Here is a 26,217-nt window from a genome sequence, read left to right as displayed (position 1 = left end):
TCTAAATGCCATAAAGAATTTTATTAAAGAAGTTAATTTAAAAAAATTTTTAGCATATGACAAAGGAGAGACTGATTGAGCTATCAAGTAGTGAAGGAAATTTACCAAGCAGGCTTTTCCTTGCTTGTGAGGACTCACAGGCTGGTTGACCCTTGCTTCAGCGTGGCATGGTCTTGGAACAGTTGGACTATGGGGTAGTCAGGAAGCATAGGAAGTGACAGACAAATTTCAGGCCCAGTAAAGTTTCTGGGAAGTGTACCTTGAGCTATTGCTATGGTGATCAAAGCTTGTGTTTGACTGCAACAGCGTAAAGAATGAAACAGGGGCCCATCTGAAGTTGGTACCTCATAGAGACAGTCACTTCAGTTAAGGAAGCAAGATCACATCCCCAGTTAACTTACAGGTATCATAACAAACATGGAAAACAAACGTGAAAACACATGGATGAAACTCACTATTATAACTATCTTCAGCTACATTTGAGAAATTATCACAAAACTCATGGGAAAATTGAAATAGTCATTATAACAGATAATATAATAAATATGAAGAATATTCCCAGGCTATTCAACCTAGGAACATCAGGAAGAAAGGACAGATAACTAATAATAAAATACATAGAGGAGAAAATTTTCTTCAGATGAATATTTCAGTCTTCACTTTGTAAACACTTATCAAATCATATTCAGGCAAAACAAAAAGAAATGGCACCTAGACTTAACTTACAATGTATTTTAATTTTTGAGAAAAGAGTAAAGTTCCCACAAACATTCAGGCAGAAGAAAGTTATTTATGAATTACTTCTTTTTCATGATATTAAATGCTAGGAGAAAATCTTTAGATTTTGAGGGAAAAATATGATTTAAGGATTTAATACTCATTCAACCTATTTTTTTCATGCATAATAATAAAAATAAATTCTCAAAAATGCAAGGCTAAAAGTATTTTAAAGGCAAGTTCTTTTAAATCTTCAAAGAAAAGATCAATCGATGCTCTGGACAGAGCTTAGAACAAGACGAACATCTTCCCAATTTGCTTTATTAACTAGACCAGCCTGATAAGAAAAACAATATATTCTTTTCTTAGTAGACACAAAAAAAATATTTGGTAAAATGCTACATCTCATCTTGATCTTAAAAATAAAAGTCTTAGTAACCTATGATAGGAGAAAATGCATTAAACCGCTAAAATTATCAGTATGAAATCAATGGAAAATGTGATATATGATGGCGAAGACTGGAATAAAGTCATGAAAGTCAGGAATAAAGTAATTACATCAGTTATTATTAATCATTTAGTTTGGTTTGAAAGTTGTAATAGATACAAAGATAAGAAAAGTCAATGAGTTATAAATATGAGAAAGGAGACACAATTAGCATTACTTGCAGGTCATATAGAAAACTAAAGAGACGGGTATAGAAAATGAAAGAGAATCAATTTAAAAGTTGTCAGAACTAATAAGAGAATGAAATAAGGTATCCTTTTAAAACTTAAATACGTAAGAAGTCGTGGATTTCCTATATACTTATATGTAAAAATATATAGAAAAAATTTCTTTTTTGAGTCACAAAATTTGAAAATATCAAATAGAATTATCATGAAATGCATATAATCTACAGAAAGAAAATTCGTATCTCTTAATTAAAAAAAAGAAAATGCATAAATTTTATAAAGTGACCTAAAAGAAGACTAATGAAAAGCTATTCCATCTTTGAATGATTTAATTATATGGGTAATTGTATATAATATTTACTTGAAATTGGCAAGACCCAGAGCTTTATATGCAGTGTGACTTCAAATATTTATTCATTCACTTAGGAAGAAGATTGGAGAAAATGTAACAAATGTTAACAGTGGTTATCTCTATATAATAGAAGGCTGGGTGATTTATTGTTTCTGTGATTTTTTTCCTTAACATGAATAAAAATTTCAAAAATTCAGAATAAATTTAAAACATTGCTTTTAAAGGTAATAACATTCTTAGCCTTATGGACATAAAAAACGTAGCGGTTAAATCAGTGTTTTATGTCAGTGTACGTCTGCAGTAATTTCAACAGATTTCATCTGGAGTATTTGTTAAAAGCTTCTGACTCCTGGATCTCACGTCACACTCATTGAATCAGACTATCTTGGTGAGAACCCAGGAACTTATATGTTAAACAAGCACTTCAGGTGATTCTTGTGCACATTAAAATTTGGGAACAACCAGGTTAAAGGGTTTGCTCAGCTTGTGCACAAGGAAGGCATTTTGTAGAGCAGAGAACAGAATAAAGTTGTAGGACTTGGGGTCCTGCTCTTGCTGATCAGGGATGGGTTCAGCTGCAAAGCTGGAAGTCGCCTGAAGAGTGAAGGGAGTCTCAAGAGTTACTAAGTCACTTATTTTCACCCTTTTAGAGCAAACATCCCGACCAGGTGCTCAGGAGCTGGAGAGAGGTTCTCATTGTTCTTTAAGCTCCCATCATTCTGTAAGCATCAGTCAATTCCAGCTTCTTGGATGGAAGCACTGCCGGGCATGTTCACGATTGTATCGCCAGCATCTAGCACAGTACCTGGGACATTATAGATGCACAATTATTATTTACTTAAGGAATGAATAAATAATACATTGATCTGCCAGGTGTGTGTGAAGCTCCAGTACTCTAAGTAAGTCACCTGGGAGCCAGGCTTTGGTCACTTACCTCTGCTCCCCCTCCATACCTCCTTTCCTCATAACCTGATGGCAAACCCAAGATTTCAGGGAAATCAGAACTTGCTAATTGTTAAGAAATTCTGGAGATCTTGTAGCTTGGAGACGTGGGAAATTGTTGAAGCTTGAGGTCTGAAGTTCAGTGGTTTGGTTTCAGTACCCAAGAATATTCATTTAGTTTATTTCCTGGAAAATAGACGATTAATGAACTCTTAATGACCTAATAGCATACACGGTTCTGTGTAGAGAAGAAAGTGCATATACTAGTCAGGGTTCTCCAGAGAAACAGAACTAATAAGATATATTTATGATGAGGAATTGGCTTGGCTCAAATGATTATTGAGGCTGAGAAATCCCACCATGTGCCATCTGCAAGCTGGAGACCCAGGAAAGCCCATGGTGTAATTCCTTCTGAGTTCAAAGGCCTGAGAACTAAGGAAGTTAATGATGCTATCCCAGTCTGAGGGCTGGAGAAGATGAGATGAGACATCCCAACTTAAGCAGGCAGGCATGAAGCAAAAGGGCACATTCCTCCTTCCTCTGACCTTTGTTCTATTCAGGCCCTCAATGCCTTGGATGATGCTCACCCACGTTGGGGAAGGCAATCTACTCCAAAGAGTCTACTGATTCAAATGCTAATCTCACCCAAAAACCCCCTCACAGACACACCCCTAAATAATGTGTAATCTGGGTACCCCATGGCCAGTCAATCTGATGTATAAAATTAACCATCACAGTTCATTTCCTTCGGTTGGAATAAATGCTAAAAATACCTGTTGTAAAGGTTGAGATGATATTCCTTGTGAAGTTGAGTTGCCTATTAACTGGAAAATATTCTGTATTTATTTCCTATTGCTGCTATAACAAATTGCCACAAACATAGTGGCTTAAAATATGCAAATTTATCTCACAGTTCTATAGGTTGGAAATGTGACACAGGGATCTTTGGACTAAAATCAAGATGTTGGCAGGACTGTATTTCTTTCTGGAAGCTCCAGAGGACAATCTATTTTCTTGCCCTCTTCCAGCTTCTAGAGAGTATCCATGTTCCTTAGCTTGCGGCCCCTCCCTGCATCTTCAGCCAGCAACATTGTGTCTCTCTGGTGATTCTTCTGTATTCCCATCTCCCTTTCTGATTCTAAACTCAGTTGGGAAAGGTACTCCTATTTTAAATACCCATGTGATTAGATTGGGCCCACCTGCATAACCTATAGTACTTTCTCCAACTGAAGCTCCTTAACCTTCACATGAGCAAAGTCCCTTTTGATATGTAAGGTAATAGATTCACAGGCTCCAGAGATGAGGACCTGGACATATTTTGGGAGTCATTATTCCACCTACCACAGGCTCCATAGGACACCTACGTTTTGGGAATGTTTTGGGATATGGGTGAGTGCAGAAATGGTTCTTTTTCCATAACAGAGTGCCTTTATCCTGCAACTAAATCAGACAAATGTTCATACTGCAAATGCCAGAGGTTGCAAAGAATTTACTGCTTAGAGAGGAGAAGGACTGAAGGCTTTATTTATAAACATGATGCTTCATTTGGCCTAAAAAAGCTGAACTGAGATTCTGTTTTTGCTGTGAGAATTTGACAGAGAAATAACTGTTTTAACGTAAACCAGTGTACTCCTTGCTTCAGTTACAGAATCTGCCACCTTGTTCTCTACTGGGGTTATGGCATTTGAGTTGATGTTATTTGAAGTTCAAGGACATTTGGATGGGGGAGATTAGAATCTGGAGATTTCGGAGGTAGACATTGTCTATCATTGGAAATACATCACTCCCACTGTATTTGTTTCTTAAAAAAGGCGGCAAGGAAAGACCTTTGAGTGCAATGTTATTGATACATATTAATAGTGATCCTAAGATAAACCAAAATACACAAGAATCTGAGCAATATTGCTATAATTTAATTAAGACACAGGAAGGGGTTCAGTTGGTATATTTACACACTCTGTATGTCAGTTATTTGCAGAGGAACATTAATAATCTGAGGAGAGTGTGACCCATATTTGTCTGAGTATGTAAATAATAAAGTCCTTTTGCCAAAAGTTAAAACTGTTTATAGCCTGTGGAGAATTTCATAGTAACTATTTTTATCCTGCCATTTCTCTGTATCTTGTGTAAACATCACTCCAGAGGATTATTTGCAAGCAGGAATTAGTTAGCATTAGAAATAAGATGTACTCATCAAGCTTTCAACAGAGATACCATTTTCCAAATTGACGTGCTGTCAGAGGCCTTCATGACTGCAAAGATAGCATAATGAGAAAAAGGGGGCACACGCAGCAGAGATCCGAGTGTTCTTGCTTTCTTCACAAATCTCTCTTGACAAGTGGAATAATTTCCATGTGCACTCCAAGGCGGGGTGTGTGTGTGTGTATGTGTTGCATGTCTCTTTCGGCCAATGAACAGCCAATTTAACTATAAATCACTGAGAGTGGTCTTTTATATTCCTGATTATCTAGGCCATGGAACCAGCTGTTGATGTGGTTACTCGCCTGTGATGCTAGTCAAGATACAGGCACCGATTTAGCTCTGGGAACATAACAACAGAAAAAGTTGAAGGGTTGCAGATGTGTTTGCCACCTACTGACACCCTGTGGTTTCCTGGATCTCTGCCTCCTAAGTTTGGAGGCGAAAGGCCATGTAGTGTGGTGGTTAAGAGTAAGGTCCCAGATCAAAAAGCCTAGTTTTAAATCCTGACTCTGCCAGTTTCCAGTTGTGTGATGTTGGGAAAGTCGTGTAACCTTGAAGGACCTCAGTTTTCTCATCTATAAAAATGGTACCTATCTCATAGGACTGTTGAGAGAGTTAAATCATTTGACATATATGGAGTGCTTAGAACATACCTGACATAAACTGGTCACTACCGAGTGTTACTCTATTACTATTCTTGTTTGAGGTCATTTTGCAGATGAAAGATTTTTATAAGGAGTTGTGCAAATAAAGTTTTAGTAAACCAAATTCTTTGTGGAAATACTTTTAGGAAAGCTGAGTGTTTGAAAGAAAGAATAGGAAATGCCTTGAATAATGAAAAAGCACCTCACTCTCAGGATACTAATATCTCACATTTTTTCAGAGGGTGCGGCTATATCTGTATCTCTGTAATATTTGGTCAGTGGGCTATGTAATCGTAGGAATAAACTTCTTCTCTACCTCTCTTATTTACGTAAGTGAGAAAGGGCTGAGACTAGGGTGAGGCACTAGACTTGGGCGCCAACAAACCCCTACAGAAATAATATTTTCATATAATATTTTAAAAATCAAAATTAATGCAAAAAAAATCATGATGAACACAATACCAAAGTATTAGATAAAGACAGGTTCTGCATTGACTCAACCTCTAATACAGCTTGGTGTGGCACCAAATAATGTGCTAATACTGTCCGTATAAAAATCCAAATGATTCAGAAACGTTATCTAACAATATTGATTAACATTACAGGAGGACCATATGCTAGACCTTACGTTAAGTGCTTTAAATGAAGTGACTCGATTACTATCAATACTCCCCTTTACAGGACATTAAACTGAAATTAAGTGACTTGTGCCAAGCTAGTGATTGGTGGAGTTGAGATTCAAACCCAAGCAGTCTGACCCTATAGACTTGTGTTTCCATTCTCTAAACTACTCTGATAATTTCCCTCAAAACGTAATTCAGGGACTACTTAATCCTATTTACTTGTAGGTGCCTGCTAAGGATGCAGACTTCTAGGCACAATCCCAGATCTACTGAACCCATCGCTCATGGTGAGGCTTGGAAATCTGCATTTAACAAGCGCCCTCCCCCCTTCACTCTAGTTCACCTTCCCTTCCCGCCGTTCTCCCTGGGTTAATTACTGTTAAGAGTTTGTATGTCTTCTCTCGACCTTCATTGCACAGATAGGTTTCTATTTGTATGTTCTTACTTCAGGGGAGAAGGTCTATAAATATAATGCCTCATGGTTATCTTTGAATCAAAGAGAAATCAATGTTAACACTTCACCTTTATTTTCCAATTATGTCACTTGTATATCCTTTCTTATGGAAACACTGATTTTTGGCTAAATGGGTTTTTTTTCTTTCTCAAAGGTAGTCCTACGACCATTTATAAATAATATAATTATTGATATTATTGGATTTAAATCTACCATCTTTCTATTTGTTTTCTATAGGAAACAGAAAACAATTTCTATATTTCTATCTATTCTTTGTTCCTTTTTTTCCTATTTTCTTTTGGATTAATTAAACATGTTTTATGATTCCATTTTATCTCCACTATTGACTTATTAGCTATACTTTTTGTTTTAAGTGGTTGCTTCTATGGCTTGCAGTATTATTTATCTTTAACTTATCATAGTCTGTCTTCAGATAATGTCATACCACTATGCATATATTTAAGAACCTCTGCTAGTATACTTCCGTCTCCCTGTCCTTTGTTATCATCATACATTGCACTTCTACAGATACTACAAAGTCCATACTACATAATTATGAAGTTTATTTTAAATAGTGAATTATCTTTCAAAGATATTTTTAAAAAGAAAAAAACGTTTTTTATATTTACTCACGTATTGCCGTTTGTGGTATTCTTCATGTTTTTGTGTAGATTTACATTTTCGTCAGGTATCATTTTCCTTCTGCCTGAAGGACTTCTACTGAAGGTTTACATTTATCTGAAAAAGCCATAGTTCACCTTCACTTTATAAATATATATTTTTACTTTGTGTAGAATTCTTAGCTGCAAGTGTTTTTGTTTCAATACTTTTAAAACGTCACTTCATTGTCTTCTTGCTTGCATAGTTTCTCGAAGGAAGTCTGCTGTCATTATTACCATCCGTTTTCTATATGTAATGTCTTCTTCACTTAATGTTTTTAAAATTTTATCTTTATTATTGTTTTTCAGCCATTTGAATGTGATGTAAATTTGGGCTGATTTTCTTTATGTTTATTTTGCTTGGGTTGTATTAAGCTCTGGGATCTGGGGTTTGTAGTTTTCACTAAATTTGGAAAATTTTTGCCATTCTTTTCTCAAATATTCCTCCTCTCCTTTCTTGCAAGTTATGTCACTTGATATTGTCCCACAGTCACCTATGCTCTGTTCGTATTTTAGTCTTTTTTCTCTCTGTTTTATTTTGGATATTTTCTATTGCTATGTCTTCAAGTTCACTGATCTTTCTTTTTCTTCTGCATTATCTAATCTGATGTCAATCCCATCCAGTGCATTTTTCATGTTAGAGATTGTTTGATTTGGTTCTTTTTTTGTATATTTCATTTCGCTCCTCATCATACTCACTTTTTTCCCTTTATCTTCTTGAACATATTGAGCATATTTATAGTAGCTATTTTAATAGTCTTGTCTACTAATTCTGTCATCTTTTCATTTCTGGATCTATTTCTATTGATTGATTTTTCTCCTAAAAAAGGTTCATAGTTTCCTCATAATTTGCATGCCTGGTAATTTTTGATGAAATGGCTTAATTGTGAATTTTATGTACTTGGGTGCTGAATTTTGTTTTACCCCTTAAATGCTAAACAGCACTTTTTGTTCCTGGGTTGCAGTTAAATTATTTGGAATCAAGCTGATCCTTTTGAAACTTGCTTTTAAGTTTTATTAGGGCAGACACAAAGTCAGCCTTTAGCGTCAGACTAATTTAGCCCCACTCCTAAGGCAACACCATACTGAGGACTCTACCTAATTCCCCACGTATTAGGAGGTCTTTCCACTTAGTCTGGTTGAAACAGAACTATTCTCAGCTCTGTGTGAGCCTCAGAAACTGTTCAGCTTCTCCTTTCCCTGGCCTTAGATAGTTTCCTCTTATTTACATGCACATCAGTACTCAGCCGTAAACTCAAGGACTTTCCCTCTTCAGATCTCTGGGGGTGTCTCTCTCTGTGCAATTCCTTCCTCTACTCTGCCCCACTAATTCTACTGCTTTAGCCTCCTCAAATTCCAAAGTCTGTCTCCTTAATTCAGACTCAAACTTCAAATTCTGTCTCCTTAATTCAGAAAGAGCTCTCGTCCTATTTGGGTTCCCTTTTTCTGCACTGCAGCCTGGAAACACTTTGAGAAGTGAGATGTGGCAATTACAGGGCTCAGTTTATTTGTTTCAATTATCTCAGGGATCACTGGTCTGTGCTGCCAGTTGTCAGATCTTTCACTATCTGTTTTCATCCCCCCGGAACCCCAGTTTTCTTCTTGTTTTAGGTAAGAAGATAAATCGAGTCTGCATTATCTCATCATGACTGGAATTAGAAGTCCCCTTAAAGGTAACACTATTTAAAAGTCAAGGCCATTTAGTGTATTATTCAATCTTCATCACATTCTCACAGATTAGAAAACTGAGGCTCAGACAGAGAAATTGAATATTGAGGAATGTTGTGGCATAGAGGTTAAGAGCATTGCTGAAGAGCTAGCACCATGGGTTCAAATATTGTCTTCTTTACTAATTAGCCATTTGGTCACTTTATATTTCTGTTTCAACATTAATAATAATAATGATATCTAATTCATAGAGCTATTATGTAGACTGCATGACTTAATACCAGTCAGGTGCTCAGAACAGTGCCTGGCAAATATTAAATTCTCAGTAAATGTTAACTATTGTCATTTCCAAAGTCACATGGCCTGTGGTGGAGGAGGGTCTAACATGGGGTCTCTGTAGCTCTTTAATTCATGTGCTTTCCTTTATTTCATTCTAGTTCTGAATAGTGAGGCTTATGAACATGCTGTTCTCAAGACTTAGCTGATGAAATATGGTAAAAAAGTCTTAATAGTCTTTCATTAACATATATACATTGAAAGTATTGTTTTTAGGTTCCCAAGTATTCAAACAAAAGAACTAGTTTCTCTGCCCCCTGCCCGAGTGATAAAAGTCAATTTAGGGGCAGTGACTTAGATCTGGGAGTATAAAAATTTAAGTCAAAGGGTCCCAGATGTCTCTGCTGCCCACAGAAGGCCAATACTTTGGTAACTTGGCAAGCAAATTGTGCAAATATCTTTGATATATCACTTTTTTCTCCTTTTTTCCTACTTCATGCTACTCTTTTGCCATATATCCACACTGTACCAATTCAACTCAAATTCAACTCACAGCCCATGCAAATATTTTGGATGGAACCCCTGCCTGAGTCACAATGCCTGTGGGGACTGGACTATTTTCTGTCATTTTCTTTTAGTTTCAAAAATCTATGAAGGACTATTTAATGAAAGCTTAATCTCTTTCAGGAGGTGTGTTTCTATTTACATGTCTTGACAATATGGTGAAAAACACATGGGGTATTTCTGTTTATTCAAAGAAAAGAGAGAGAGAGAGACAGAGACAGAGATATTGAGAGATAAAGAAAGAAAAGAGACAGTAAAAGAGGGGGGTGGAGAGAAAGAGAGTGAGCAAGCCATAGAATAAAAAGAAAGGATCAAATAGAAGATTCAATTATATCTTAATGTTTATAAGAAACAGGAAACATTCATTCAGGGTAGCTCAGATTGATTTTACCTTATATGATAAGACTATGACTATCTGATAACCTCAGTCTTGAAAGATCCTATAAAAGGTCCCAGAGTCTGAAAGAAGGTAAATATTAGAGGATTGATGAGCCACCTACTTTCTTTTTCACTAGTTTATCTACATCAATAAGCCCTTAAAATGACCATCTGTTCATTTCTTACCAACATGGCCATCTTTTCTCAGGGTTTGTCTTAACTGATATGGCTTTTCTATCAAAACGATAATTCTTTTTTTAAAAATTTTTATTGAGTTTATGATAGTTTACAACCTTGTGAAATTTCAGTTGTACATTATTGTTTGTCAGTCGTGTTGTAGGTGCACCATGTCACCCTTTGTGCCCAACCCCCACACCCCCTTTCCCCTGGTAGCCACTAATCTGTTGTCTTTGTCTACATGTTTAACTCCCACATATGAGTGGAGTCAGACAGAGATTGTCTTTCTCTATCCAGCTTATTTCACTTATCATAATACCCTCAAGGTCCATCCATGTTGTTGTGAATGGAATGATTTTATTCTTTTTTATGGATGAGTAGTATTCCATTGTATATATATACCATATCTTCTTTATCCAATCATCAGTTGATGGGCACTTAGGTTGCTTCCATGTCTTGGCTACTGTAAATAATACTTCAGTGAACACAGGGGTGCATGGGACTTTTGGAATTGCTGACTTCAAGTTTTTTGGATAGATACCCAGTAGTGGGATGGCTGGGTCACATGGTAGGTCTACCACACAAGTGCTCCCCTTCACCCCCAGTGCCCCCCGATCCGCCTTTCCCTGGTAACCACTGAACTGTTTTCTTTGTCCCAGTACTTGTTTATGTTCCACATAGAGTGAAATCACATGGTGTTTGTCTTTCTCAGTCTGGCTTATTTTGCTTAGCATAATTCCCTCTAGGTCCTTCCAGGTTATTGCAAATGGGATGAATTTGTCTTTTTTTCTGGCTAACTATTCAATTGTATATATATATATATACAACACGTCTTCTTTATCCAGTCTTCAGTCGATGGGCACTTGGGTTGCTTCCATATCTTGGCTACTGTGAAAGTGCTGCAATGAACATAGGGGTGCATATGTTACTTTGCATAGCTGATTTCAAATTCTTTGGGTAGATACCCAGTAGTGGGATGGCTGGGTCACATGGTATTTCTATTTTTAATTTTTTGAGAACTCTCCATACTGTTTTCCATAGTGGCTGCACCAGTTTGCATTTCCACCAGCAGTGTACGAGGGTTCCTTTTGCTCCACAACCTCTCCAACATTTGTTACTTTTTGTTTTGGTTATTTTTGCCATTCTAATGGGTGTAAGGTGATATCTTAGTGTAGTTTTGATTTGCATTTCCCTGATGATCAGTGATGATGAACATCTTTTCCTGTGCCTATTGGCCATCTGTATATCTTCTTTGGAGAAATGTCTGTTCATGTCTCCTGCCCATTTTTTGATTGGGTTGTTTGATTTTTTTGTTGTTGAGTTGTGTGAGTTCTTTATATATTATGGAGATTAACCCTTTGTCAGACATATGACTTGCAAATATTTTTTCCCAATTAGTGGGTTGTTTTTTTGTCACAATCTTGTTTTCCCTTGCCTTGAAGAAGCTCTTTAGTCTGATGAAATCCCATTTGTTTATTCTTTCTATTGTTTCCCTTGTCTGAGAAGAGATGGTGTCTGAAAAGATCAAAAGGATAATTCTTTTAAGGCCCATATGTTTTTCCTATAATCTGGGGTCACATTGGGTCTTCATGGGTTTAGTGGGGTTTATTTTTTTAAAATTTCTTCATTTCTTTTGTGTCTCTGTCATTTCCCTTTATGATTACATCTGAATGGAATTTCTTCACTTTAATTGTAAGGCACTAGTGTTCTTCACAACTTGCTCCCCAAGCGATGAGGAGCAGCTGCTGCTTCCATGGGGTTGGGAGGCACTGAGATGGCCCCTCTCCCTTAGGCTGAGAAATCCTGTTAGGAATGTACCATGTTTAAATGGATGTTCCTATGTTTGTTTATCTGCAATTGCATGACTGACCTTAGCTAAGTGAAACCCGATGAAAGAGAGGGGAGACACTCATCACCATCCACTCTTTTTGTTTTCTTGGCCCACTGAGTACATTTTCCCCAAGTTTCTGGCATTTCATTTTAAAATTTATTTGGAATAATTTTTCTGTTAGCATATTTAAAAACAAATGTACTATAAACTGTTGTGGGTTTTGCAAACCAAGCCTTAGAAAATGGTTAACTTTATGGTGTAAGAACAAAAGCTTTGTGTTTTTATAATGATTTTCCTTTTGGAATGGTGAAGGTGATGGTTTTTTAAACAATCAAAGCTTTAATCTTGAATGAAGAGTGTGCTCCAGAAGCATCATTGGATAGTGAAGTGTCTTCTATTGAGACTTGGTACATTATTAACCATTTAGCCTTGATTCACAAAAATTCTCATTTGATTGTCTTAATTCCCTGGTGACACATTATGAAGTGAAGTAACTCATTCTCCATACACTAATCAATGCTTGCGCAGATGGAGGCAGCCAAGCAAATTGAAGCAAAATGTGAAATTACGTAATGTTACCCCCATCACTCTTGAGAACAGGATGTGCTACAGTCACTGCCCCATTCTCAGGGGTTTGCTTCTCCACACATTTGAAGTAGAAGTCGTTAAACTATAAATGTCATTATATAGACCCATGAAGGATTGGTTAGAACCTGGAGCACATCCTAGAGGAAGGGCTTATTGTGTTTATGTAGTCTTTCTTGTAGGGCACATCTTGGTCTTATAGATGGGAATAACCAGAGAGGAAGTTTGGGTAAATAGATGAAGAAGATAAAAGGCCTTGGAACTGCAAATTTTCATCCGACATAGAAAGTTGCTCTATTGAATGAGTATTTATTTCCCTACTGATGTTTTACATTGATTTGGGATAGTATTGGCGCAGAGCCTTACACTGCCAGAGTGCCCAACCTTATGCAGTATTTAATAGCAGCAATTCTCAACCTTGTTTGGAATTCTAACCTTGTTAGGATACCTGTGGAACTTTAAAAAAAATACAGGTGTCTGAGCCCTACCTCAAACCTACTGAAAACAAATTTGTGGAGTTGAGGCTTGGGGATTTGATTTTTTTAAAGCCCCACAAGTGATTCTGATACATATTCAGGACTGAGAATCATAGTATACTCAAAATAATTTTTCGGTTTATTTTGGGCAGCTTCGTCTTTCTATCCATACATTATAAAATTATCAGAGTAGTTCAATTAATAGTCAATTTAAAAGATTCTGAAATATCCAAGTAGATTTTTTTCAAATAGAGATTTTTAAAAAGTCTGGTTTGAGAATGACATGTTATTCATTGAGAACATCTCCCCTGGCATTTTTTTCTCTCCTTCTTCAATCTTTTACTCTAAAATAAATAACAACAATCATGATTACCTCTTTTTATTGAGAGTCTGCTCTGTCAGACACCATGCTGGCTTTTTTCATTCAATATCTCATTTAATCTTCACATTTATGCTACAAAGTAAATATCAAGTCCGCTATAGAGATGAGACAGTTTGGGCAAAAACATATAGTAGAAGCCAGAATTTAAATTGCTGCCCATCTGATTTCAAAACTTATTTTTTACACCATCCACCCTCTCTCCTCTTTTTTTTTTTCGTTTCCTATGCTTTTCCTCTCAGCTCCTGTGCCCTTTAATCATTTTCTTTACTTTTCCATGCCATAATATATCTGTCTGGAAAAATGAGGGAGAAGGGTACATACGTCTCACTGAAGTTCTTGCTAACAATGATTGCTTTAGTCCTCTTGTAAATACTTCCACTTGGAGAAGTTCTCACAGTCACTGATTTGACAAACCTTGGTCTGGTATTCTTTGATTAATGGAAATATTTATATTTTTTGACTGCTTCATTTTAAAGAATGTCCTGGTCCTTGCTCAAGAAAATATAAAAACCTGCTGTCCCTGTTTCTATTTCCAGACCCAGACATGACCCCAGTATGTTGTAGCATCTGCTTTTAATTTCACATCTTTTCTATCTTAAGGGCCATCTTTCTGAACTGGGGTTTGGAGTATCTCAACAAACAGCAAATGGGAGATGAAGGTAATGGGGGCAGTGTCTTTGGCTAAAAAGCAGTAGAAAATACAGAACTTTGTCCTTGGGATATTGAAGAGCTGTGTGACCTGGGCTTTGGTGGTGTCATCTGTATTCATGGCCTCCCATCTGCACTTGCCATGGGCCCCTGCATCTAGCTGCTCATCCACCTGTGCTTCTTAAATACTGCCAACAAAATCTAACTTTACTTATCCCTTTCTCCTCTAATCCACTTACTCTTTTCTCTAGGTAGGAGATGGGTGAAAGAGACTGTGGCTAAAAATTACTATGCAAAATAAGAGAATTTAAAAATTGATATAAGTTATAGAGAAAAGCTTTGACCCTTTCCGTGGGACTGAGATGGGCATATACTGGAGATCAGACTTCACATGATATTTTATAGTATATGGCTGGAAATTGTAGAGGAGGCTAGTTCTAGATTCAGGGAACACAGAGATGAATAACTTCCCTTGGTCAATTTCAGAACTAAAGAAATTGACCAAATTGGCAAGGGTGAATATTCCTGCCTAGTGAAATATATTGCACATAGTTGATGCTCAATAAATATTTGCTAGCTGAGTGTGATGAAAGAAGACTAGAGGGGGATGCTAGAGTTGATAACCGGAAGCTGTAGTGATGTGAAGTCATAAATGTCCATTTATGCCCTGAAGACCATATGTGACCTTGGGCAAGTGACATAGCATCCCTGATATTCTGCTGCTTCTATAAAATTAAGTTTATGACATCTACCTCACAGATTGTTTTGAAGATTAAGTGAAATGCTATATGTGAAAGTACTTTGTAAATTACAGCCTATGAATAATCAATCAAGGGGACAGGAGAACCCAACATCACAGATATATAGTGTGAATTTAATTAAAGGTTTGGTAGAGAGTCACGAAAGGGGTAAAGTTACATAGACTAAATATATTTGGACCTAAAAGCTACTGCTATTGTTGAAGACAAAAAGTTTGGTTTAAGGTAGATAATTGCTTCAGGGCAAGGATCATGTTTTATTAATACTTATAATTCCAGTTCCCTTAGGGTCTGCCCTTGAGTAGATGTTTAGTGAATATCTGAGGGGACAGATGGATGGATGAACAGATGGGTGTGTGACTATATAGCTCTGTAGTCATTTTTAGGTTCAGAAAGGAAAAGTAGTTTTTCATATTCTCTTTAGCTCAGCCCAATACAGTTTTAAAAGAAAACCAACATCAAGATTTTTACTAAACATTTTGGTAAAACATGCACTGTTTTACCTTATTTTCTAGAAAGACAAAGGATGGCATGAAATACTTCTGAGAGACCAAGGCTTGTTCTGTGTGATTGGTAGCCACATTTTCTGAATTAGTACTATAGTCAGCCAATGAGATCGAGCCAACAATTAAATGAAAGTTAAAGCAGAAAAGAGGTATAAGGACTGTGCCATCAGCCTGTTTTCTTACATGCCATAGAGTGGGCCCTTGTGCTGCCTGCTGGCAATGGGAACCAATATCCTTATTAGGCATTGAGATGGGAAGGAGGTGGTGATCTTTGTTGAGGAGGCAGCTTCCTACAGAATTAGGGCCAATTATCGATGAGACATTTACACTAAGTTCCAAGACTTATTTGAAACTTGCAGAATGTCAAAAGCACCAATTTGGCATATGTCGTGATTTATATGTTCCTTTTGGTAGGCTTGAGCTTTTGTGCTCTCACATTTTGTCCATCAACATTTTGCACAGAAAAGAATTGTGTGTGTTTTTAGATAGGTATCCAAACTATTGGTGAATTTAGTCGAGTAGCTCTCTGGTTTCACACACTTGTTTTGATAGTTTGAAATCCCCTGTAAGGAAGCAAGACACAAAAATTTGACCCCCGGAGGCTAACAAGATAGACATGAAGGTCTATGAAAACAATCCAGTTCCTGTTATTGCTCCTGTGGGGAAACTTTCTTGGGCTATGTGAACGCATCAAGTTTAAGCCTTCTCAAGAGAAATAGGAGCAAAGAGACAGAGTTAGCAGCCCTATCTATGTCCATGTGCCAGCACATGTGAACGAAGGGTGCGTCCTGTTGACTGGACAGCCAGTCTCCAGTCATAAAATCATAATTATAATGCCTAATGTGTAAAGAAGAGAGAGACCTAGGATTATGGGCAGTGAGGATGGCTGTGGGCACATGGATATTACTTGCAGCCAACATCAATGTGTCTGGCCTTAACCCATCCCCTTCCCTTTTCCTGTCTTTAAGACTTTAAATAATCCCCAGGGTACTGAGAGCAAATAGATGATCCTATGGTATTATGAAGTGAAGTGTGGGTGTAGAAAACCTCGCCAATATTTATTTATTTATCAACAAATACTTATTGACTGCACCCTATGTGCCAAGTAGTATTCTAGGTGCTTGGATTACAGTGATGAACACAACAAAACCCCTGCCCATGTTACATTCTGGTGGCGAAGTCCAATAGTGATCAATCAACCAGAGAAACATATATTGTATTGTCAGATAGAGATAAGTATGCTAAATATACTTTCTCTTTAGGGAGAAATATAACGCAGGCTAAAAAGATAGAGATGAACCATCACAGATTAAGGTTGCCATTTTAGAGGCCATGGTCTAGGAAGCCTTCTCTGAGGAGTTGACATTGAAGGAGAGAGCTGAATGAAGTGAAGGATGGTGTGGGGGAGGGTGTTGTAAGAAAATGGAGTAGCACGTACAGAAGCCTTGAGATGAGATCAAGCTCGAGTTCTTAGAGAAGCAGAAAGGAAGTCAGTTTACATTAAGTGGAAGGATCACAGGGAAGAGAATGAGATTGGAGAGACAGGCAGCAAGAAAGCCAGAGATACCTGTGTAGACCATGATTAGAATTTAGCTATCATTCTAAGTATGATGAGAAGCTATCAAAAGGTTTTGAGCAGGTGAGCAGTATGATCTACTTTGTATTTTAAATTCATCTTTCTGCTGCCATGTCGAGACTAACTGTCTTGGGGTAGTCACAGCATGGCAGCAAGACCAATTATCCCCTCTCCTGATCTCTAGCCTACAAAGAATATGAGATCCCAAAGGGCAGAGAATGCGTTTCTACACATTATTGTTCCCAGTGCTTTGTCTTATCCTGGCGCTTCATAGATACTGGGTAGATTATTAAATATATTCTGGAAGAATGGGTAAGGGAAATTTCTAACTTAGACTGGGGCAGAAATACTTCAGCCTTTTATGAATTAAGATCCTTCTCTCAGATAGGTCTGTCCCCCTGAAGGGTGAATTGGGTTCCTTCTGTTTTCTAGAATTTCCTCAGTGATTCTCAGGGATCATGGGAATATAATTATAGTAATAACCATATAGTATTTGTAGGGATTATTGGTGAGCTGTGAAAGCATCACAAAAAATGGGGAAGAGAAGTTTGAGTCATACAGAAAGTTTGGCTTGAGGCTGGAGACCAAGACTAGTTGGGGGAGCTGGTCAATTTGTTGTCTTGACCTGAAAGGCACTTTGCAGATTTCAACCATGGAAGCATTAAAATTTTCCTTCCCTCTTGTCAGTATAAAATGTATTTGATAAGGTCAGTAAGTGTTGGGTAAGAAAAAGATCTTTCTTCTTTGATGGGCCCCTTTGGAGACTTGTCTTGACTAGTGTTCATAAAATCACCCTTTCCTAGCTAAATAAGAGAAACGAATCTGTGCAAGCCTCCTCATAATTTTGACTTGTGGGTGTCAGGCAAGTCTGTGAGCTCCCGCCCTTATTATAAACACCATCTCCAGAGGAGGTGAACGTTCTTAATTTTTACAGTCACGATGCAGTCATGCTTTGAGATCATCTGAGAAGTGCTGTAGAAGCACAAAACATTATTACTATCATTATGGCAGTAATGACTATGATTATAATGCAGTTAGGGGGAGCCGAGGAGGAATGGCAGTTAAGGGTGAGTAAGATTTACCCCCATATATCTGAGTATGATTTGCAGTATCAAAAACTGTGTGTGTGTGTGTGTGTGTGTGTGTGTGTGTGTGTGTGTGTGGTGGGCACAGGAAGGCAGATGCAGGTATTGAGTTATCATCCCTCGAAGATACATACTGAAATCCACTTAGTGAAACTATGTTTAGAAAGCTTCATTTTGCTCTATTCTACTTAAAACCCAGAGCACAGCTTTGCTTTGTTTCAGTAATAATGTGTTGGTGTGAAATATGCTTTCCCTGCATATCACTTAGGATGTGATGATGATCTCAGGAGCTCTGGATGCAGCACGAGGTTGTGATATAAAGTATTTACAGTCATGTGCTATATAATGATGTTTTGGTCAGCAGTGGACTATGTCTATGTCAGTGGTCCCACAGATTAGTACGATATAGCCTAGGTGTGTAGTAGGCTGTATCATCTGGATTCAAGTAGACGCTGTGATGTTCACACAACAATGAAATGACCCAATAACACATTTCTCAGAACATATCTGCATCATTAAGAGCCACATGACTGTATTTCAGGTATTACTCTAACTGGTCTTTGGAACAAGATGCGATAGAAAGTCTAGAGTTGGGCATCTTTGTCATTTACTGTGTTTTTCCAACTTCCTTCCTGGATCTCGATTTTTGGGAATCTGTGATTCTGAAAAACTAATATTTACTCATTCACCAAACAGTTATAGAGTATCTATTAAATGCCATGCCTGGTGTTAGCTTGTAGAATTAATGAGATGAATATGATTTGTTCCCTGCCTTAAAGGTTTTACTGATTAGTGAGGGTGTCAGACAAGAATATCAATAGGATTTGATGTGTTAAATTTCAGCTCTCCCTTTGCCCAAGTGCCATGATCAAATTTACACCTTAGATGTCTCCCTCTGGGGTCAGTGTGTAGGATGGATTTAAGTGGATTGAACTGAAAGCAGGGAGGGCTTGAACAAGGCCTTTGCACAAGTACACGTGAGAGAGGCGTGGCTACCTGTTAAGTCCTTTGAAAGACTTTTCATCTCTGAAACCCAAATACTAGGCATTATTTATCATTAGACCAAGTGGAGGGAAGGACTGGTTTGTAAGATTTGAATAATTTGTGTGGTTGGAATATTCAGTTCCTTGATGGCACGTCCTGGCTGTAAGTGGAGGAGGAAGGAATCACTGGGCCAGAGTGGGAAATGCCGGGACCTTTTCTCTTGAGTTTGAGGGACTGTGCAGTTGAGGAATTGACATACTCAGAAATATTTTGTGACAAGTTCTTATAGAGGGTTAGAGTTGCATGTGACATTTTGGACATGGTCCTAACTATTGCCTAAGAGAGTGTGTACAGTGATAAGGACCCAAATTCTTGTATCTTCTCTACCAGAGTAGATTGCCAGGGGAAACTTTAGGTATCTTCTTTTGGGATTTGAGAATTGTTCTAGGGGAGAGAGAGAGAGACAGAGAGACAGAGACCGAGAGAGAAACTGAGAGACAGAGACTGAGGGACACAGAAAGAGACTGAGATTACATTTGCCTCGTCTGGGATAGGTACAGTGGGTTTTGGGAGAAGATCTCTAGTTGTTCATTTCAGGCACAGGGTTCAGCAAGTAAATGAGCTCATAGGGCTGTGTGAGATGTACCCTATAAATTCTTTCCTATCCTAAGAAAGCTATAAAGCCCATGACTTTTAAGATCATAAAGAAGCTCATTTTGAATTTGTAATTTTGAAAGGCTGAGTTTGCCTTTGTATCATGAGGAAGACTATAATCACTATGAATTAATGATGTAAAGTACATTTACAGGAGTTGTGTTTTACCCACTTAGAGATCAAATAGCTCTGGGGGACTTCTGGAACTTTGCTTGTATTCAAATATTTGTTGTTAATTACAAAAGAGGCTTAATTGAAGTCAGCCTAATGTCACACCAGACCTGAGTTATAGAGTACGGGGACCAGCTGTTTTCCATTCCCTCTATAAGTGTGGAAAAGAGGAATGACTTTAAATCAAACCAGGAAAGATAAAGCCAGCAAGCCTCTTTCTTAGTACAAGTAATATAACAGAAAAATGGCAGAAGACTGCTATCAAATCATCAAGAAACATATCTTGATGGTCACCGTAATGAGACCTGAAAGAGCCTACCTTGGTTTTGCCAAACTCTTCTTTTCCTAAGAGTTTTGATAACGTAGGAGTCGCTGTCTTTAAGGTATCCCTTTGGGCATGGCGAAGGGACTGGATAAACTCTCTAAGTTCTCTGTTAATCTAATGTTATATTTAATTGGACATTACTTTTGTGGCATTTGCGGAAGTGTGAACCATTGTTGAATTTAAAGGTAATACTTTGTTATCGCCTCTAAACAAGACAAGGCTTCCCAACGTTGTTGTCAGAAAACATCTGTACCAGAAGCGAAAATAATGTGAATTGCATGGGGACACACACCAGGATGTGAAATCACTCCCTTCTATAGCTACAGAGAAAATTTCTTTTTTACATCTTCAGAAGCAGCAGAATCCTCTTCTATTAAAATAGATAAGTATAATTTGATTGATATTTGTTAACACCTTCTTATGATAGGCACTGTGCTAAATGTTTTCATATGCATGATCTTGTTGAATCTCATTTTATTAAATGAGGAAACAGATATGAGAGACTAGCGATTTTTTTCTCAGAGATGCAGAGCAGAACTAAGTGTGGCAGAACTAAGACTTGAAGCTTCTGACTTTGAGATTCAAGGTTCTTTCCTGTACGTCTGTGGTCTTCTGTTCCCACAGACTCACTGCTGGTAATAACTCCCTGCTGTCAGACAAACAGGCTGAGCCCTAGGCAGCATCTTTATCCCATCCACCACCACCTTCAACCCCCTTCCCATCCCACAGTTCTGGCCTACTCATTGAAAGTTTCTACCTCGGCCTTTAATTCCTCAGCTGTTATCTCCATCCATATCCAGTGTTGAGACAAGAACTTCAGGATTTCCTTCAACTTTCAGAAATGTTGATTTCAGAAGTCTTCTTAATACACATACTGCTGTAATGTTAAGAGGCATGCTATAGAGAATTTGCTAGTTCCAACTCCCAAATATATTTCAAATCTGTCAAATTTCCTCCATTACTGCATTTTCCACCCTAGCTCAAGCCACCATCTTGAAAGAGACAAAAGTCTGGACTCCTATAAAAGTATTCACATACTTTGCTATTCAGAGTATGGTGCATGGACAAGTGGCATCTGCATCACCTAAGAGCTTGTTAGAAATGCAGAATCTTATGGCTCACCCTGGACTTGGAGAATCAGAATCTGCATTTTAACAAAGTCCCAAGATATTTGTGTGCACTTTAAGTTGGCAGATTACTGTTCTAACAGACCTCCCCAAGCTCTCTTTGTCACCTTCATTACATTATCCCTTTTGCATCCAGTGCAATCTTTAGAAATGTATATATGTTCATACTGTTTCTCCACTTTAAGTCCTTTAATGGCTTCCCATCTCACTTATAATAAAGCCCAGACTCCTTACGATAACCTACAGCGTCCTCCAAGATCTGATTCTTACCTACTCCCAGGCACATCGACTTCCTTTCAGTTCCTCAAACACACCAAGCTTGGTTCTATCTATAGGACTTGCCTCATTATTTCCTCTATTCAGAATACTCCTCTCCTGCTTTTTGTATGATCTTAGCTTTCTTAACCTTTGTCTCAGTTTAAATGTCACTTCTTGAAGCAAATTCACCTGACCACTCTAAGTAGGTTCCTTCAGTTTTTCTATATCATAACCATGCTGGTTTCCTTCAGAACATATATCTCGATTTGTCACAAATATTCTTTATTTCTTTCTGTTTGTTCTTTTTGTTTCTTCCTTTTTTAAAGAGAGAGTGCAGTAAAGGATGCAGGGATAATGAGTTCAAGAACTGACGTCTTGAAATGTTAGGCTGTGACTGATGGCTAACCCAGGGTCAGAAAAAGAAAACTCCCTTGTGATGTATCATTGCACAATTGCATAAAGCAGATGTGTAATAGAGGCTTGTATCTTTCCCTGAAACATCTGGCATTACTCATCATGAGAAGCAGGTGCCTAGGTTGGACAGATCACATGTTCGTTCCAGAATGACACATTTCTGTTGTTTCTGGGTTGTACTTGAATTTTCTTTGGCTCCTGTCAACCCAAGCACAGTAATGATCAAAATGATAATGCAGAGAAACATTGCCTAAGAAAGAGAATAAACAAGGTAGCTGCTTCTTCTGGCATGATGAGGTTCTGAGTTTCAGAAAATTTAGTAAGCCACCCTGTGATTGACAGCCCATGAAAGTCCAGGTGTAATGTTTGTACACTTGTTGTGACACATTGAGTCACGACTTCCATGGATGCGGCTGGTCTCAGAATGGAGGGTTTGCCTGCTCGTTAGCCAAAGTGTTTGTTAGGTCTTAGCCAGCCATGGGTCAAGGAGTCATAAAAATTTACTGAATTGTACCCTGTCTCCTCATATAAACCATTGTGTCTCACAGGACAAAGGTTTGCCAGAGCGCTGGAACAAAGTTTATAAATGTATAAAACTTCAGCCAGGGTACAGCTTGTAAAAACTCACTTACTAAGAGAACATAACAAAGTCACCTGTCCTGGTATGCCTTTTTCCTTTGCTTTACTCCAGCATGGTGTTAAAGCATTGATTGTTGGATTTCCAGAATGAAAACCATCTGGTTATTCAGGTCCATGCACACTTCTTGGATTGTGATCTCTGAATCTTATGCCAAGCCTGGCTGTAACTTGTTAATATCTGAAGTTCTAACAGTGGCAGTGTTTCTCAAGGTGTGTTGTGCTGATTATCTGCTTCAGAATTATCTGGAAGGCTTGTGAAGAGCATAGATTCCTGAGGCTGTCCCTACAGAGTTACTGAATCAGGGTCTCTGACATAAAGTTTAAAAGTCTATGTTTTCAACAAATGTTCCAGATGATCCATATGAATTGTAAGCTTTGGGAACTACTAGCTTCTGTTGAAGTTACGTGTGCCATTTTTAAATTATTTTCTAATAGGCTTTAAATAGAATTGGGCATTAAAGTAGTCAACTTTAAAAATAAGAATTTCATGGATCAGCAGTAACCTTACAACCCATTTTTGGCTCGTTGGCTATTATGCTAATGAAAATTATCCCATTGTTAACCCTTAGAAATGTTAAGTATATGAGTCCTGTTCAATAGTAATCCTTTATTGAACAAAGACTTATTTTCAGAGGTGGTTTACATGGTTTGGAAAGTATGTGTGTGTGTATGTGTTATTTATGCATATGTGCACATATATGTAGCAGAAAGGGGAGTTTACTGGGGGTCTGTGGTATATGAGGACTTTAGGTTGCTCTTTCTTATTCCGGGTCAACTATTTATGGAATACAAGGACTGAGAGGAAAGTGAAATGATTTTGAGAAATTTTCTCCTGTCTTTTTCTTTTGCAAAGAATAGATAACCTCTATAACCTAAGCTCTTCTCATGACTTTTGTTTTTTGTTTTTCTTTTAAATCTGTAGTGCAAAGATGCAAAAACTGCCATTTAAAAACCATTCAGGTTGTTTTTAGTCCTCACTGTTCGAAGTCATTTCTTGGAAACATATATTGAATTGTAATATACAAACAGAAAATACACAGACTGACTGTCATTGTGTAACCAGTCCTGAGATCAAGAAACAGAACTTCACTGACACTCCAGAAGTCCCTCCTTTCCACAATGCCAGTTACTAAACCTTTCTGAGAAGAGCCACTTTCTGATGGCTAGAAATTATTTTAGCTGTAATAAATATCTAATCATTTTACCAATATTTTCTGTAAATATTAATCTTTCTGCAGATATTGGAATATTTGTCATCTGAATGATCAATATTAATTCAATCCAAACCTTCCTGACTAAATTCTGACTTTTAAAAAACTTTTTTCTTGGACAATTGATAATTCTAGAATGTTTCTTTTATTGAATGAAATTCTCTGGGTTCAGCTTGAATCGTTTCTATTTCCTGCATGTTTCGCTTCTGATCTGGAATGTACAAATTAAAATTTCAAGGTGATATTAGGTATGTAGTCAATATCAGTTATGGAACACTCAGGGCAATTGTTGGAACTACACTAGTTTAAAACAAGTGGTTGACAATTTTTTTTCTATTCTATCCAATGGAATAACTTGGTTTACAAGCAAACCACTTGATTGGATGTAATGAATTTAATGCAGTAGCTTGTTGGGACTGCAGATAATCCGGTAGGAATTGATATTTGATATATTAGGAAGCTACAAACAAAAGTGAGTATGGAGCTATCAGGGACTTCACACGATTTTCTATTTTAGTCATAAATCAGACTGCTATTTTCAGCAAGGGGAAAGTCTACTGTCTGCAGGATTAAAAAGAAAAGTATCATGACAATGTGAAAAGAATACTGTACTTAGAGTCTGAGACCTTGTTGGGTGGCAAAAGGCAAGTCATATAACCTCAGTAAGACTCAGTTTCCAAATCTATAAAATAAAGATAGTTATATGTTCATCGTGAAGTTGTGGTGAGAAGTAAGTAAGATTAGTTTCTAACCAGCTAAGCAAATGCCTGATCATAGTAATCACTCAATCAATGTGGGCTTCCCCTCTCTTTCAGTATGGCAGGATTTAACAGCAAAGAGATTGAACATGGAGGTCTATTCTAATAGGAAATTAGACAACACTATATTGTGTCCTTTTCCCATGCATTTTCTACTATTTATTTCTTATTCTAGAACAAATACATGCTAATTCCATAAAAATTTAGAAATAGAGATGTGCCAAAAGAACTCCCTTAACTCCACACTGTCAGAGACAGCTACTGTAAGTATTAGTTTATATTGAAATCTCACTTACCGCCGTGTTTCCTCAGTACAGCAGTGCCCCCTTATCTGCTGTTTCGTTTTCTGTAGGTTCAGTTACCCATCGTTGACCGAGGTCTGAAAATGTTAAATAGAAAATTCCATAAGTAGGTAATTTACAAGTTTTAAATTTCTCGGTGTTCTGAGTGGCGTGATGAAATCTTGCACCATCCTGTTTCATCCCGCCGGGGAAGTGAATCATCCTTTTGTCCAGCACATCCACACTGTGTACTCTACCTGCCCGTTAGTCACTGAGTAGCCATCTCAGTTATCAGATCACTGTCATGGTATCACAGTGCTTGTGTTCAAGTAACCCTTATTTGAGTTAATAGTGGTCTCGACATGCAAGATTAGTGATGCTGGCAACTCTGATATACCAAAGAGAAGCCATAAAGTGCTTCCTTCAAGTGAAAAGATGAAAGTTCTTAATCTAATAAGGAAAGAAAAAAATCATGTGCTGAGGTTGCTAAGATCTGCAATAACTTTTATTACAGTATATTGTTATAATTATTTTATTATTAGTTATTGCTGTTAATCTCTTACTGTGCCTAATTTATGAATCAAATTTTATCAGAGGGATGTATGTATAGGAGAAAACATAGTATGTATAGAATTTGTGCTGTCTGCTGTTTTAGGCATCCACTGGGGGTCTTGAATTTATCCCCTGCAGATAAGAAGAGACTACTGTACTCCTCAGAATGCGCTGCACATAGTAGGTGTATCAATGTTTGAGGAATTGGACTTTTTACAAGAAGATATGAGAGTGGTTCTAAATCCTTTATGAATATTGGCTTAGACTGGAATCCAGCAGACTTTCTGGTCTACCTGCTATTTTTTCAATACTCAAGGACAGGTACCTGACCTATTAAGTTCCCAGATAGCTCTAGGAACAGACATTACAATATCTTTTTATAACAGGGTAGGTCTAAGAGCAGATGTTAATAAATGAAATCATTTTAAAACTCTGTTTTATTAGATTTTCATTGCATTTAAAAATTAAAGCTGGGTTTTTCTTTGCTTGGCTTTTCTTTTAACAGGAGTACAGCATAGCAGGAAAAACTGAATTAGGAAAGCCAGGAGCTGAGCTGTAGCACTTGCTCATTCATTCATTTATTTTCCTGCCTTGGCATCTAGGTGAGCCATGCAACTTCTGTCACCTTGTAGAAACAGGGGAAATGATGCCTGCCCTGCTTTCCT

General features: G+C 37.5%; 1 long non-coding RNA gene across 1 annotated transcript; it reads right to left on the bottom strand.

Annotated features, from left to right (window-relative positions):
* On the bottom strand, positions 1-25,425 carry LOC139079253 (uncharacterized). Its single transcript, XR_011532710.1, has 4 exons — positions 25,016-25,425; positions 7,243-7,347; positions 2,679-2,872; positions 1-2,549 (listed from the first exon to the last, which is right to left on the bottom strand). It is a non-coding gene; the product is annotated as an uncharacterized lncRNA (long non-coding RNA).
* Positions 25,426-26,217: the final 792 nt, after the last annotated feature.

This window comes from Equus przewalskii, chromosome 25 (genome assembly GCF_037783145.1).
Source record: "Equus przewalskii isolate Varuska chromosome 25, EquPr2, whole genome shotgun sequence".
Classification (NCBI taxonomy): domain Eukaryota; kingdom Metazoa; phylum Chordata; class Mammalia; order Perissodactyla; family Equidae; genus Equus; species Equus przewalskii.
Note: the sequence above shows the minus strand (reverse complement) of the source record. Positions and strands in the feature narration are given on the sequence as shown.